Source organism: Gavialis gangeticus, unplaced genomic scaffold (genome assembly GCF_001723915.1).
Source record: "Gavialis gangeticus isolate Ggan-Ray unplaced genomic scaffold, GavGan_comp1, whole genome shotgun sequence".
Lineage (NCBI taxonomy): Eukaryota > Metazoa > Chordata > Crocodylia > Gavialidae > Gavialis > Gavialis gangeticus.
The window spans coordinates 149,657,245-149,673,048 of NW_017728992.1; positions in this window are offsets into that span (position 1 = coordinate 149,657,245).

A 15,804-nucleotide genomic window follows, 5' to 3' on the forward strand; every position below is an offset into this window, starting at 1 on the left:
GTCTGCCCTGCCACTTTTGAAGTCAGTGGAATTTTTTTCAACTGATTTCAAGAGAAACAAAACCATGTCTGAAAATCCTGATCTACGAATGTGCTTTGAATCCAAATAGTTCTGGATAACTCAACAGCTACCTCATGGATGGTTACAGAACAGCATAAATGGAGTCCATAATGAGCCTCAATCATTTCCTCTGCACTGCAGGGGTAATGGTTGTGACAGAAAACCTTGGGGTGGGTTTAAATCAGGCATTTCAGGATTTCATTAAGTATACGTAATACCTCCTGAAAATAAAGTAAGACCACTGAGCTCGTAAACATAAAATATTAAGAGGCTTCATCTAACAGCAGTGCTCAAGGACAGTTGGTTGGAAAGCATAGCAGTCTGTTTTGGTAATATGATTTCACTGAAAAGAAAGATGGAATTATCACAACTTAATTCTTAAGCCAGCTCTTCAGAAAAGGCTAAGTAACAGCCCCCCTCCCACATTTCCCTTTCCCCCAATCCCTACTTACCGGGGACAGTGCCTGGGTCACAGTCTTGCACTGCTCCTGCTTGCCCCGGCATATGAACGCAGCATGCTAAGCCAGCAAGGGGCACCATAGAGATGCTCTGGACAGATGCCGGAGCATCTCTGGAGGTCTGAGACCCAGCCTGCCTCAGGACATGGTGGGGAACTGTGCTCTGCACTGCTTTTCTCCGGAGTGATTTTCTTTGATACCTGGAAATCCAGGTATCAAATTTTGAGCCTGCACTGCAAATATGCAGTGCAGGAAATATTTGTTCATTCTCAGCATGCCTCTTGAAGTGTCTCAAACTGGTTTGAGACCCCGCAAGAGGCACATGTGCGCTTGTCTGGATGCGCCCAAAAAGGTCTGTAGGGTCATTTGGCAAGAAGAATGCAGAAATGCATCCATTTAAAATCCTGCTGATGCCCATAGGAGAGAGGCATCCTACACAGCATTTGATTACATCCATACCCTATTACTCCTTCCTTTTAAAACCTAATAGTAGCACTACAAGCTGCCTTTAAATGCTTGGGTTTTATTCCCCTGCTTTTTTCACTATGTCTTCAAAAACTGCTTCAAAAATTTTTTTGTACAGGACTTACATTTTTTCACTGTAGTTTATAATTACTAGTAAGATGAGCCATGTTGTTTCTCAGTATATTTTTCTCAGAAAGCTTTCTCTCATTTTTTGACAAAGATACAAGTTGATTGGCCTTTACCACCAGCTATATCAAAGGTAGTGTATTAAATTGGATTGACACTGGATCAAACATTGTTTGACTCAGTATATGGTAGTATCCACTCCAGATGTTCAATTCTCATAAATGCAGTGCCTCAAAATGAGACAGATTTTATAAAGTAATGAATTTTAGTTCTTTTTTTATTTAACTGTTTAATTCATTTTTAAGCTTTAAGGTGCACTTAGTTCACATTCTCAGACTTTTCTGTTCAACTTTTTGCAAAATTGTGGCCATTTTAAACAAAAAAAAATAATGTTCTTGTTACAGAAAAACCTCAAGCAGCTTATTTTGAAAAATCTAAACTGAAAATGTCTTATCTAAAATGAATATGTAGTATCAAATTTTACTTTAAATATTTTTATTTTAATGCTGTTTCTTATTAGTTCCTTGTAGTTTAGTAATCAGATAGGGGGGACAAGGTTAAGCTCTTCCACAGGTTTTTTTGCCTCTGTATTCCTGGACACGGATCAGGACAAATCTTCCAATTGGATCATAGACAGGCACAAAAGGGAAACCAGACCACCAACTGTTAGCACTGACTTAGTGAAGGGACACTTGAAAGGGCTTGATGTGTTTAAATCAGTGGACCCAGATGATTTTCATCCAAGGGTGCTGAAGGAATTGGCCAGTGTCATAGCAGAGCCACTGGTAACTATAAACCAGTTAGTCTCACCTCTATCCTTTGAAAAATTATTAAGGATCACAATCGTGGGAGTCCAGCGGGAAAAACAATGCTGAAGGGCAACCAGCATGGATTCATAGCAGGTAGATCCTGCCTGACTAACCTTGTTTCTTTTTATGACCAGGTCACAAAATGTTTAGGTGCAGGAATCCAGGTAGATGTTGTGGCGGGTGCAGAGATCCCACCTCAGGAAAACAGCTGGGTATTCGTATCCCTCCGCTGTTTCCACCATGTGAGGCGGGCCAGTAGGGAGTGCTCCTGCGTTGAGCTGCCCACCTCCCTGCACCCGACCACCTTTCAGGCTCCGAATGCCTCCCTAGGGGCGCCTTATGTCCGGCCGACCCCTCTCCCGGAGCACACTCGCTAGTCTGGGGGTAACGTGCCGCCACCACCCCAAGAATGGACTGTCTCGCGGCCCTGTGTCCTTGGGGTAACACAGGCCTAAAGTCCCACAGGTACTCAACCCAGTACAGGCACTTGGGGTACTTCCCCAAGTCCGGGGGCAAAAAGGTATAGTCTCCCTTAGTCCACAGACCTAAGGGGTCTCTTAGGCATAATTTAGACCCACCCCTCAATAAGTCTCCCACACCAGTCAAAAAGGAGAACTTTATTGATTACAGGGGGTAGGGTAAACTAGGGTACAGGATAGAGCAATATCTAGAAATCCTAAAGAGCAAACAGTCTGGCTGTGGTAGCCTTTTGATTACGCATATGTGATACCTTCAGCTAAATATCTAATCAGATTGAGTAGCTTACTCACAAGCATCTTCCAAAGGCAGGTGAAGTTTCCCTTTGGAGGCAGGCGGTTCCTAGCTCGTGAGTTTGGGGGGAGAGAGCCAGTTTCAGATGTTAAGGCTTCTCTGTCCCCTGCCTGGCTGCTGCGTCACCTCATGGCCGGAGAGGAGAGACCGCCTCCTTCCCCGTCCTAACTTATATAGCCCCTGTGACCTCATTCACCTGGGCCAGCGGAGGTCAGCCCCAGTTGGCTGTCAGCCAACCAATCTGAAATGCATCACCTGTTACCGGGCAGATTCCAGCTCCCCAGGTAGAAACCCCTTACCCAGGTAAGTGATGCAAGTCACGTAAGCAGAGAGAGCAGGTTTCCCTCCTCCCTCAGGAATGCAGCCAGCTCAAGTTCCCTAAAGAGACAGGCTGAGGGTGTGGTCCCCTGTGTGCTGGGCCCATCCTAATTGAATGGTCACAGCACAGAGATTTAAATCACAGTGTCACAGGGCAGAGATTTTTGGGGAGAAACCAAGGTGGCTTTCTGCCACAGATGTTATATACTTGGATTTTAAGAAAGCTTTCAATACAGTATCTCATCCTAGTCTCACAGATAAACTGAGAGGCTGTGACAAAGATGATTACATGGTCAGGTGGGTGGCAAATTGGCTTAGAGGTCACACCCAGAGAGTGGTGGTGGAGGGGTTAGTATCGACCTGGAAAGATGTGGGCAATGGAGTCCCATAGGGTTTGGTCCTTGGATATGTGCTGTTCAATGTCTTCATCAGTGACTTGGATGAGGGCGTGAAAGCACTATGTCCAAATCCACTGATTCTACCAAATTATGGGGTAAAGTTAATACACTAGAGGGTAGGGAATGAATCCAGGTGGATCTGAACAGGTTGGAAATGTGGGAGGAACAGAATAGGATAGAGGTCAACAAGGAAAAGTTCAAGGTGCTGCATCTAGGGAGAAGGAATTGCCAGCATGCTTACAGGCTAGGGGAGGACCTTCTCAGCAGCACAGCAGTGGAAAGGGATCTTGGAGTCATTGTTAACACCAAGGTGAACATGAGTCATCAATGTGATGAAGTGATCAGTAAAACTAACTCCACTTTTGCAGGTGCATGACAGACAGGTCCAGGGAGGTAATATTTCCCCTCTATGCAACATTGATCAGGCTGCAGTTGGAGTACTGTGGCCAGTTTTGGGCACCACTGTCCCAGGGAAAGATGAGGGACTTTGGGAGCCACAGACACCTGACCTGTGAGTGGGGTAGGCTGAGGACCCACACCCCAACTGTTCCTTTTTTTCTCTCTTAAATTGTTTCAAGTTTTGCAGAGCCCTGAAGCAAGAAGAAGGTTCAAGGGCAGCTTCCTCAGGCCAGGAGGAGCCTGAACAGCACAACATGCAGCAGCTTAGGGAAGGAAGACCCGGCACTTTGGCCAGGGTTGGTCCAACGTCCCATGGGCATCTTGCATGGGAAGAGGCCGGGTGACGAGCAAGGGGAAGAAGAGGCAGATGGAGGCAGCTGAAGAGCAAACCGACAATCCAACATCAGATCATCCTAAGTGTTGGCACATGGCTGGGTTGTAGGGGAGGTGGAGCCAGGAGAACGCTCATTAAGGGCAGTGCCCAACCTGCAAGGAGCGAGGAGAAGGAACCAGGGCACTGAAGGACAAGATCAATTCGAGGCAGGCGAGTACCAGGGCCTTCTTCAGGGTGAACAGGACCCAACACCAAGGCCGCCAAAACACCCTGAGGCCAGCACCAGGTGCATGCTCCAGAGTGGCAAAAGAGCACCTCCACGAGGCCAGACAGGTGCAGCCACACTTCAAGGAGCATGTGGACAACCTCGAGTGGGTTCAGAGGAGGGCCACTTGTATGGTTATGGGCATGCAGCCAAAGCCCTACGAGGAGAGATTGAGGGCCCTGGATCTCTTCAGCCTCTGCAAGAGAAGGCTGAGAGGTGATATTGTGGCTGCCTACAAATTCATTGGCCAGAGGTAGTTGGGGGGAAGGGTGCTGCAAGGAATAGGAGATGTTCTGTTTACTGGAGCACCCCTCAGAGTAACAAGGAACCATGGCCACAAACTGATGGAGAGCAGATTTTGGTTAGACACCAGGGAGAACTTCTTTACTGTGAGGGTTGCCAGAATCTGGAATGGACTTCCAAGGGAGGTGATGCTCCTCCGTACCTTGGGAGTCTTCAAGAGGAGGCTAGACATGCACCTGGCTGGGGTCATCTGACCCCAGTGCTCTTTTCTGGCCAGGGAAGGGGTTTGGACTTGATGATCTACTGAGGTCCCTTCCAACCCAAACATCTATGAATCTATGAAATTGCTACTCTAATTAATACAAAGTCTTACATGGTATCTTAATCTCTTGTTCAAAGTCTCTTGGTTTGTTGTTGAAGTGAAGCAGTTTGATATGTGAAACAAGAAAATAGTGCACACACCTAAGGATAGATTCAGATTAAGAAGCTACTTAGGTACCTAAGGACTTAAGTAAAATTTAGGCACTTAAATAACAAAAAGTGATCCAGAGTACACTCCCTTTAACAAAAATCATTAGATTTTGGACCGAAAAGATCCCTATCTGAATAAGCTAATGCTTCGGAAAATGCCAGGAATACCCTAGTTTGAGCTGTTAGGTGCATAGCTTCTGCCTAAATTCCCAAAGGGGCCTATACTCCCAAAGAAGAAGGCTCCTAAGTGGCTGGGACACTCAGGTAGGAGAAGAGAGCTCTGGGTTCCTGCTCTCAGGATTATTTCTAGGAATAACCTGATGATGGTCTAATGTCAAAGGCATAAATGTCATCAGGAAGTCAGTCTGGATTTTGCCCTTAACATTAATTATAAGAACTATTTAAATAATTTATACAATAAAATGTTTGGATTTTAAAACTGACATTTGCTATCTAAATTATCAGATATATTTGGTATATAATCTATTTAATGCTCTTTGAATTAAGATTACTTGCCACTTCTAGACTATGTCCATCAAGGACTTTTATTTTGGGTATAAATAAGCACAAATTTGAATTAATTCCTTGGTTTTGGATTCAATGATCATTTTATCTCAGCATCCTTACTTCTGTCTGCACGTCACCCAATAATTCATGAGCGGGTGGTAAACCCAGTATGAAGCATATTATCCTCTCAATCAGAGATTGGCATGCTGCCACTTGGGAGTTGAGCAGATACTACTTAAGATACTCTTTCTATTCACTTCTAGAGGTCTCCCACATCCACCATGATAAACTGATGAAAGATGGCTGAGAAAGTTTGACCCCCTACCTATAACAAATGCAATTTCATAAACATTTTTGGGTTCTTGCTAAATAAACAGCTTAAAGGAAAACTGGCAAAAATTCAGTCCTATTAGACTGAATTTATTAATTCTGGGATCAATGGTTAATCAAAAAAAAGTGAGGCAGGGAATGTCTATCTGATTTTCATAATGTTTTGCTCATTTCATATAATTCCAATTCATATCAATAGGAACAGTATGTACATTTTGAGTGGAAATGCAACACCTACATTTTGATACAATTTGGTCAATATTTTGTGTTGCTGCTGCCTATTAATAAGGTTGCCCACATGTCATATTATAAGACCCTGTTTCCAGTTGATCTGAACTTTGGGTTGAAATTTTCAGCCATGGGTTTCTGCCTCAGGCTGAAATGATTTGGAAAGCTTCAGCCAACAGAATTTAACCATGCCTATTGTAACCCGGGCGGTACTTCAAGAAGTACCCCCTCTCCAATTGAAGGGATCAAAGCAGGTGCACAAGTGCTGTGGGAGGTGTAGGGACCCTCCTTTCGCTGTAGAGCAGAGCCAGACCACCAATGGGGACTTAACCATATACCTTTTAATGAGAGAACAGTACTGGGAACATAACCAGTAAAAACCAGGGGTATAGGGGACACTACAATGCCCCGAGGGGGCAGGATTCAACAAAGGTTAGACACTTACAGTCATAGACATATTCATTCAGTTGACAAAAGACAGGGTTAACAAAATATAAAACACAAATGGTAGAACAAGCAATACTGGTTGGTGAAATATAAAAGGCACAAAATACAAAATGTCAAATAACAAGGAATATAGGGCCTAGGTACCTGGAGGAGGAGAAAGCGGGAGAAACACAATGACCCCTTTCCACTGCAACAAGAATTTTTCCCTGTTGCTTCACGCATCCCAAATCACCTCAGTTGAGACTTCAACTTGGATCTCTCACACAATAGGCAGAAACCTCTACCACACAGACACTAGTGCTGGTACTATGCCAAGCTGCTAGGGGTCTTGGCCTTCCAGGAGCCCCAGCCTCATGTCAAGCTGCCTGGCCTCTTATTGGAGGAGCTGGAAGCAGAGCTGGGAACCTCTCAGGCCTCTACTCAGATCCTTGCTGGAGCTGGGGAGCCTCTCCTGCTGGCTGCAGCCTCTCATAGGGGATCCTGGAGCCCAGCGGGGAACCTTTCTTGCCAGCTGCACGCTGCACTGCTTATGGTCAAACTGCTGCCTGCAGGTCCCACTCCTTCAGGTGCTTCTGGGGCAACTGCTTCCACCTTGCTAGCCCAGCTCTTTGAAGCTCCTTCCTTGTGGTCCCTCACTGGTCGCCCCTGAGTCAGCTACACTGCCCCTTTTATCCCCCTCCAGGTGACCCAAGGGGCCAATCAGGGGACATGGAGGGTGAGTCTTTGGGGCCTGATTGGTAAGGAAAGGGAATCCCAAGTCCTCCAATCACCTTTTACCTCTTCAAACCCCCTGAGCCAAATCATTACCAGATTGGTGAGGAAAGGGAATCCCAAGTCCTCCAATCATCTTTTACCCTTTCAAAACCCCTGGGCTAAGTCACTGCCAGCTACCCCATCACACCATAAATGTTGTTAGGGGTGAAATTGATTGTTTTGCAGTGTGAAAAAAAATTCTGGTGATCTTTCCTTTGAGAAGTTCCTCTACACAGATGCTTTTAAGAACAGACATGAAAGCTTAGAAGATGGATGGTCTTAGTACCAAGGAAGAACCTTTTGCTGTTTACATGAAAAGGTACTCAAGCTTGGCCCAATTACAAGCTCACAGGGCACTGACAGACATGCAGCTCCCCACTGTAACTCATGGGGCAAGGAAGCTCCAAGAATTAACATTCCCCCTGACCCAACAGACATTTGCTGTTGGTTCCAAGGGATTGGGAGATTGAGTTCCAGTTTAGGGTGGCTGTGTGGTAGAATATCATCTCTGTTTCTCCCCAGACTCTGCTATTTGACAGTTTGGTTACCATGGTCACTGCAAAGGGCAGACACCTCTGCTCCATCGGCTTCAGGTAACCCTGAGTTGTAACCTGAGCTGGATACATTCTAGAGGGAGGGGGAAACCTGTTCCTTCTGCCTATGTGACTGGCATCACATATGTGGGTGGGGGCTTAAGCTCCCTACTGTTCTAAGCAATGTCAACATGACTGGAAGGGGGTGAAAAACCTTGCCAGTCTATCTGGCAACCAGTGATGCATTTCAGATTGGTTGGCTGGGAGCCAACAGTTGCTGGCCTTTGTTGGATCAGGTAAATGAGGTCATAAGGGCTATATAAGTTAAGGACTACCCAGGAGGAGGGGCAGTAACCATGATGAAAACTCTCAGAGAACTGGACCATTTGAAACTCTCTCTCTCCTGAAACTCATGATCAATGAACTGCTTGCCTCCAGAGGGAATCTCCGCCTGCCTCTGGATGATACTTGTGAGTAAGCTACCTGTCATCTAACTAGATATACAGTTTGCAGTAACTCATATGCATGATCAAAGGCTATCATGCCACTATTTGCTCTAACATATTTCTCTGATATTCCTCTAACCTATACTCTATTCCAAACCTACTCCTTGTAACCAATAAAGTTCTCCTTTGTACCTAGTGTAGGAGACTTACTGGGAGAGGGGCATAGATTATGCCTTGGGGTTCCCTTGGTTTGGCAGACTAAGGGAGACCACTATTTGTGCTTCAGACTGAGGGAAGCACCCACAATTCTTGCAGTGGGTCAAGTACTCTCAAGGACTACTAGGCCTGTGTTTTCCCAGGGGCACAGGTCCAAAATCAGTCTGGGCCCTGGGTGGTGGCGGTGTTACCCCCAGGCTTGCAGGTGTGCTCCAGGAAGGGGTCGGCCAGACGTGAGGCACCCCTAGGGAAGCACTCAGAGCCTGGAAGGTGGTTGGGCGCAGTAAGGCAGGTGGCTCAACACAGGAGCAGCTCCTACTGGCCTGCCACAGGCTGCATGTCTGGTTTCTCCCCCCCACCACCTCATGGGAGCTACAATCCATCCAGCCCACCATCCAGTGCAGGCTGGGCAAACCCCAGACAGAACTCCCTATCCTCCCTTCTTCCTCTTCCATTCTGAACAGAGCAACATACTGGTTTGTAGCATTTCTGTGTATAGAAAATATGTATCTTTGTTTGAGCCTGTAATACTTAGGTCCAGATCCATATTCAGTTGAAATTCCATTGAAGCACTTCAAGGCTTTATATAATCCAGTATCTTAACATGTAACCACCTATGAAACCATCCTACTGGGGCCTTATTCAGTGCCTATAATACTGTGACCTAGTCATAATATAAGGGCATCCTTATGTATATTGCTTTGTAAGATGTGTCCCTTAGTTTCTAAAGAATGTAATAAAATTACTAGAAGGATTATGAAATAGTTAGCGTTCACAGCATTATAGGTGGTAGATAAGACCCCAGTAGGATGGATGTCAATATATTAATTCATTATATCATTATTATAAGCCTCATAAGCCCTTATTTTGCAAAGTAGTGTCTGTAGGTATGAGACTACCCATGAAAATTGCTTTGCACCATAGGTATTAAAGTAGGTTATCTAATAATAGTAGTAATTTTAGCAGCTTTCACAAAAAAGATTACCTTGTATTGTTTTAAAAGGTATAAATCTGTCAGCCATAGAGGCTTTCCAGTAGTTGCTAAATAATTCAAATTTATTGGTGTACCTTGTTGCTAGTTCGAGTCAAAGAGGAACTTGGAGATTAGAAATTTATACCTATGGTTGACATTATTTAATTCTTTATTTTCTGTACCTAGTTTCAATTACTGAAAGATTTGGGCAGTATTACAAATTATGATGCCCATGGAGTATAAGTCAGACAGATAATTCCCTGTTTTTGCATTTTATCCAATTGATCCTCTATAATTTTTTTTTCCAAGCAGGTGAAAATTTATAATGCATTCTGTCTTCAGGATCATTATTACTTTCTGTGTAGCATTTGATTAAGCAAGTCTTTGCAGACTTATCATTAAAATGGCTTCCTGTTTTAATTAATTCTCATTTTTCTGACTTGGCTAAGCATACAGACTCAACTTGCACGTTAATTCTTTTTAGCTTTTTGAAGAATATATTCTAATTTGATTTTGTTTTTTTAAATAATTCTACATAGGATCATAGGAAAGTAGGTCCGGAAATGACTATTTTTTTACTGAAGTGTCTTTGTTGTATGAACGCAAATTTCAGGTGAGCCAGGTATCACAAATATTCTCCTCAGAGCAGCTGTAGTTATATCTGGTGGCCTGACTATAGATTACACATTTTTGGTGTGCTTGAGATGATTGCTGGCTTTGTAGAATGAGTATGATGGGGGGGGGTTCTGGTTTGTAGGGTGCTGTTCTGGATGTGGATCATGTTATGTAGAAAGCTGCTATTTGTGTAGGAAAACTCCAGATACAGTTTGATTAAGGGGTGACAGTTGTTAAACCTGTGCTGGAAGTCATTAAGTGAGTCCAGGTGTTCAGTCCAGATTATGAAAATGTCATCTGTGTAGCTCAGGTATAATGCAGGTTTGACAGTGCAGTTTTCTAGAACTTCCTCCCCAGAGTGGCTCATGAAGATGTTTGCATATTGAGGGGCTATCTTTGTGACCAAAGTTGTGCCCATGATTTGGAGGATGTGTCAATTGTTGAAAATGAAGTTGTTGTGACTGAGGATGAAGTGGACTATTTGCCCAACATGATGCTGTAAATCTGAGCGGAGTCCATGTGCTTGTAGTTATTTCAGGCCGGAAGGCAGCTATGCCTATATGGAGTGACATATTAGTGACATTTATGGTTACTAGTGTGGCCTTCTCAGGGAGGTAGTTGATGTTCTGGATTTTATTGAGGCAGTCTGTTGTGTCTTGTAGAAAACTTGCTCTTGGAGTGACAAGTGGTTTCAACAGCTTCTATGATACTATAATCTAACCAGTGTTAGACTGATCTAAATGCTCAAGCATACAGGCTTGCAGAAGGCTTAAATTGCCCAAAAAATGGTATGCCCAATCTAAGTTATTTCACCTGAGTAGGTGCACTAAACTAGATATAGATCAGGTTAAGCTGATTTTTAAACGTGTTAATTCAATTTTGTGAATGCCTGCACACATTTGTAGCACAGCAATGGGTCTGGGAAAACCCAGCCACTCACCCTAGGCCCAGGGTTGTGCTATTACTACCGCTACCCCCAATCCTGACTAAAGTATTTTAAGCTCCCTGCCCAGAAACACCCCCCACCCCAGTGGACTGGCCAGCCTCCCCCTGAGAACTCACTACCCCATCTCCTGATCCTGCCTTCCTCTCCCCTCACCCTGAGTTACTTACATCAGGCTCCACATCTGGCTTCCCAGAGCTGTGAAAGGCTGCACACATGCTGCTCCCAGCAGCAGGAAACCATTGCACATGCTGCTCCTGATTTACATTCATGTGACTTAAAATAATCCATGTGATTGTAGACCATGTGTAGTGAATGACTGTGTGTATCCTATGAATCCTGATAGCTCTTCCATGAGAGTACTGCAGTTAGATATGATTAGTCCACCAGGGTTACCTTGTTTCTGAAACTTTGTGACCATACAGAAAATTTCTGGGGTAGGGGAGCTGGGGATTAGTGGAAGTAGTTTTACTGAAGCTGGTGTGGAAAGGACTTGATAATATTTTCCAGTTCTAGAGAGAATACTGCTGTGAGGTTTCAGTTACAAATGTTTTATTAAAGATAAGCAGAATGGTTCATGCTACAATGTTTTTTTCTATAGAAGTTTTAGAAGAGAGGTTGTGAAAAAGACTATAGCTGGTGCCTACTTCTGCAACAATAGGGATGAAATATTTTTACTGACTGCAGTTGCAAGAATTACAAATAATTATCTATTTTTGTAAGATATTACTATCAGAACATTTCCATTTTAATGTACTAATAGGAAATTATGGAACAGAGGACCATCTCTGTAATGGGGTCCCTACCCTGTTACTAGAATGGGAAAGGGATCCAGGGGCTACCTGGCCCTTTTCCTCTCCTTCACCTACCTCCGTCCACCTTCTCCTCTCTTACTTTTTGTGTGTTTGCCAGTGCATCCTTTCCCTGGTTGTGGTCCTTTCCTCCTGGTTTCCTTGTTATGAGGTTCTGATTTCCACCCCCAACACACTCTTGTACTTTTAGTCTCTGTGTCTCTTCTATCTGTGCCCAAGTGGTGACTGGTGACACCAGAGGCAAACTCACAGGCTCAGAAACCTGAAGCAAGATGGCTGCCAGGTCCAGGTGGAAGAAGAGCCTAATGACCCAAGGGGTGCAAGTAGAGGGATGCAGAGAGTCCTGCATAAACCCAAGAATCAGGCCAGGGGAGGCAATCTGGCTGTGGAAGCCACCAGGGACAGAACCGCTGACCGGACAGGGGATAAGGCCTAGAGTATGTTCTGTGACTGAATTAGGTTGAGCTTGCTCAGACTGTAAGGCAGGAGTGTTAGAGCATGCTCTGTGGCTAAATGCGGCCACGCTGGCCTGGACTATAAGGCAGGGGAGTGGTAGGGGAAAAACTGGACTGAAGGCCCTTAGCTGCCTATGTAGCAGATATTGTGGGTTCTGAAACCTGAGGTCACAGGGCATGACCAGAACCAAGCCAGGAATTTGCAATCCTGGCAAGAGGGCTCAGTGAGAGCAAAATAAGGATGAAGTGGGGGTAGGGAAAACCCTCAGACCAGAGAGGGCCACTTCTTCAAAAGCATGTCTTGCCCTCTGTGCAGCCTTCCCCACTAATTTTGACATCAAGATGTGGCAGGTGAGACTAATGAATAGGAGAGAGACTGGAGGATGTAGGTGCTAGTAGGCCTTTAGAGGTGGGTACCCTGTAGTGACACTCGTAAGCAGCCTACGTGTTCTCATATGAGCTGTGAGTTTGGTCTCTGAGATATTCTTACATCAAGCCAAATGTCTATTACTTTGCCACTGTCCCATAAAATTTTAAGATGATTTCATGAAATCATAAAATCATAGAAAATTACAGTTGAGATGGACCTCAGAAGACCATCTAGTTCAACCCCCTGCTCAAAGCAGGATCATCCCCAACTAGACCATCCCTCTTCTACCTGGGTCTTAAAAACTGCTAAGGATGGAGAGTCCACAACCTCTCTGGGTAACCTGTTCCACTGTTTTACGACCTTCCCCATAAGAAAGTTTTTCCTAACATCTAACCTAAACTTCCATTGCTGCAACTTGAAACTATTGGTTCTTGTTCTGTTATCTGCCACAATTGAAAATAGGCTCCACCCTCTTTGGAACTGCCCTTCATGTAGTTGAAAACTGCTATTAACTCCCCTCTCTGTTTTCTCTTCTCCAGACTAAATAAGCCCAGTCTTTCCTAGTAAGTCATGTGCCCCAATTGCCTGCCCCATTTTTGTTGCCATTTACTGGATTCTCTCCAATTTGTCCATAACTTTTCTGTGGGGGGGGCCCCAAAACTGGACACAGTACTCCAGATGTTGCCTCACCAGTGCTGAGTAGAGGGGAATAATCACTTCCCTTGATCTCTTGGCAATGCTCCTACTAATGTTGCCCAATATGCTGGTAGCCTTCTTCGCAACAAGGGCACACAGTTGGCTCATATTCAGCTTACTCTGTAATAACGCCCGAGTCCTTTTCTTACCCAATAGCATTCCCCTTAATATTTTGCCATGGATTCTATACTTATTATAGTTTTGAAAATCTGGTTTATGTAAGTACTTCTATGTGGGTTATTTCCTGGAAAGAAACTGGTCATACAAACCAATCCAGTTTATAGTGGAGTATCAGTGGGAGTATCCATACTAACTACAATGAGAGCTGAATCAAACTTACAATGCATAGCATTCTATTCTTCTAACTTCCCGTAACAAATTGCTAGTACAGTTTCTTTCCCTTACTTAGTCTCATAATGCCAATATTTCCAAGCAATTCTAAAGAAAAAAATGCATATAGCATGCTTATTTTTGTTTTTGCTTTGATCAGATATCTAATTACCTTCAGATCTCCTTAAATAGTCCTCTACTTGGTATAAATCTAGATTAAACATTCTTGAGCCTTATGGTTTTGTGAATTATACTTTAGTTTTCAGAAGGTACGGCATATAAAATTCCTCTTTTTTGGTTAAAATGCTATCTATAAATGTAGTATAACAATTTAGAGTTGATAATTTAAAGTAGTACAACACATGGTTGTATAACAAGCAGTAAACGAGATACCGAAAATAGAAATACTGTTCCTTAAAATTGTACATTTACCTCTGTAAAGTTCATTGCACACCACATATAAACAAGTCTTGACCTCAGAGCAAAATGTTATGCCAGTTTTGAGGCAGGAAGCAATGATAAGTCTTTTGCTACTACAGACACTCCTAGTGGCCCAACTGCCCTTTACAATTAACCCAAGATCCTTTATAGTGACAGATGAATCAGGAAAGTCTGTGGTTTCACTGAAGTAGACCACAAATGTTTCAAAGAAAGGAGGGACAAAAACATTTTAATGGTTACATGCCAAAATAAGAAAAGAAAGTGAGTGACTTATTGATGGTAAGGGTTTCAATGAATTTGTTGTCTAGAAATTTTCTTTCTTCCAGACTATTGATTCCGGGCTGCATATTGCAGTGTCATTTTAGAACCTATTATTGTGTCCATGATTTCTTAGTACTATCTATTTGTAATGAATCAAAACATTGCATATGAGGATGAACTAAATTAACAAGAAAAAGGAGTAACGTATTACAAAAAGGCTTCTAAAGTTTCATGTTTAAAACTGGAATACTGTATGTTCAGATAACTGACTTTGGACATAAGAAAATACATAGTTATTAGAGGCTGAACATGTGGGATTGTAGGATTTGGGCCTAGGATGTTTTTATTTTTGGTGGTTAGTCAGTAGTTCCCGCCGCAATTGTCTTTATTTATGTTTTTGTGGTTTTAATGTTAATAAAACACAAAATAAATAGGACAGCAAATTGAAACATTAAATTACATCACTCATGCAATATAATATTCAAGGACAGAATATCTTCTGATAAGTCTAACTTGCCAAGAAAACTCATGTACCCGCAACATTCTGTTGGTGAAGCTTTTAGCATCAATTTTCAAAGAACTTGCCTTTAGTACACTTACAACAATAGTGGCTTAGTTGGATTTGTGGATTTATAAATATGAATGAGAAAGGCACTTTCCATTACCTATTTGGGCACTAGACCTTTTAGACACAGCACTTCTGAATATTATTTACAAGATATCTCCCTGTGTGTACTAGGCCTGTGAGAAACAGCTTGTATTTGGTTTGGATTCAGATTCGGATGATTTGGGGGGCAGTGATTCGATGTGGTGATTTGAATCACTGTCCCGAATCGATTTAGCCGAATCTGATTTGGAGATTCGGCTGCTGCCAAATCAACCAAATCTCCAAATCACATAGGCTCCATCCCCCACTGGGTCCCAATGGTTGCCCCACCCGGCCCAGCTCCCAGCTCTATGAAAAAAAAAAGCCCATACTCACCAGCTCCTGCCCAGTGGGGGACTATGCCTGCTGCTCCCCATTGCACCATGCCACATGGGAGGGGGCTCTATGAGCCCCTGGCCCTTACCCATTTTCCTAGCCCCCTCATGCCTGCCCCGCCCACCCCAGCTCCTGGCCCTTTAAAAAAAAACAAACATAAAGCACTGACTCACTGGCTCCTGCCAGACAGGGGGAGGATGATCCCCACTGCCCCCCACTGTGTGGAGGGCTCTGCCACTAGCTCCCAGAAGCCCCAAGGCCACTGAATCCAGAGTTTTTTTGTTTGTTTTTTTTAAATGGCCAGGAGCTGGGGTGGGTGGGGCAGCCATGGCGAGGGCTGGGAGAGCAG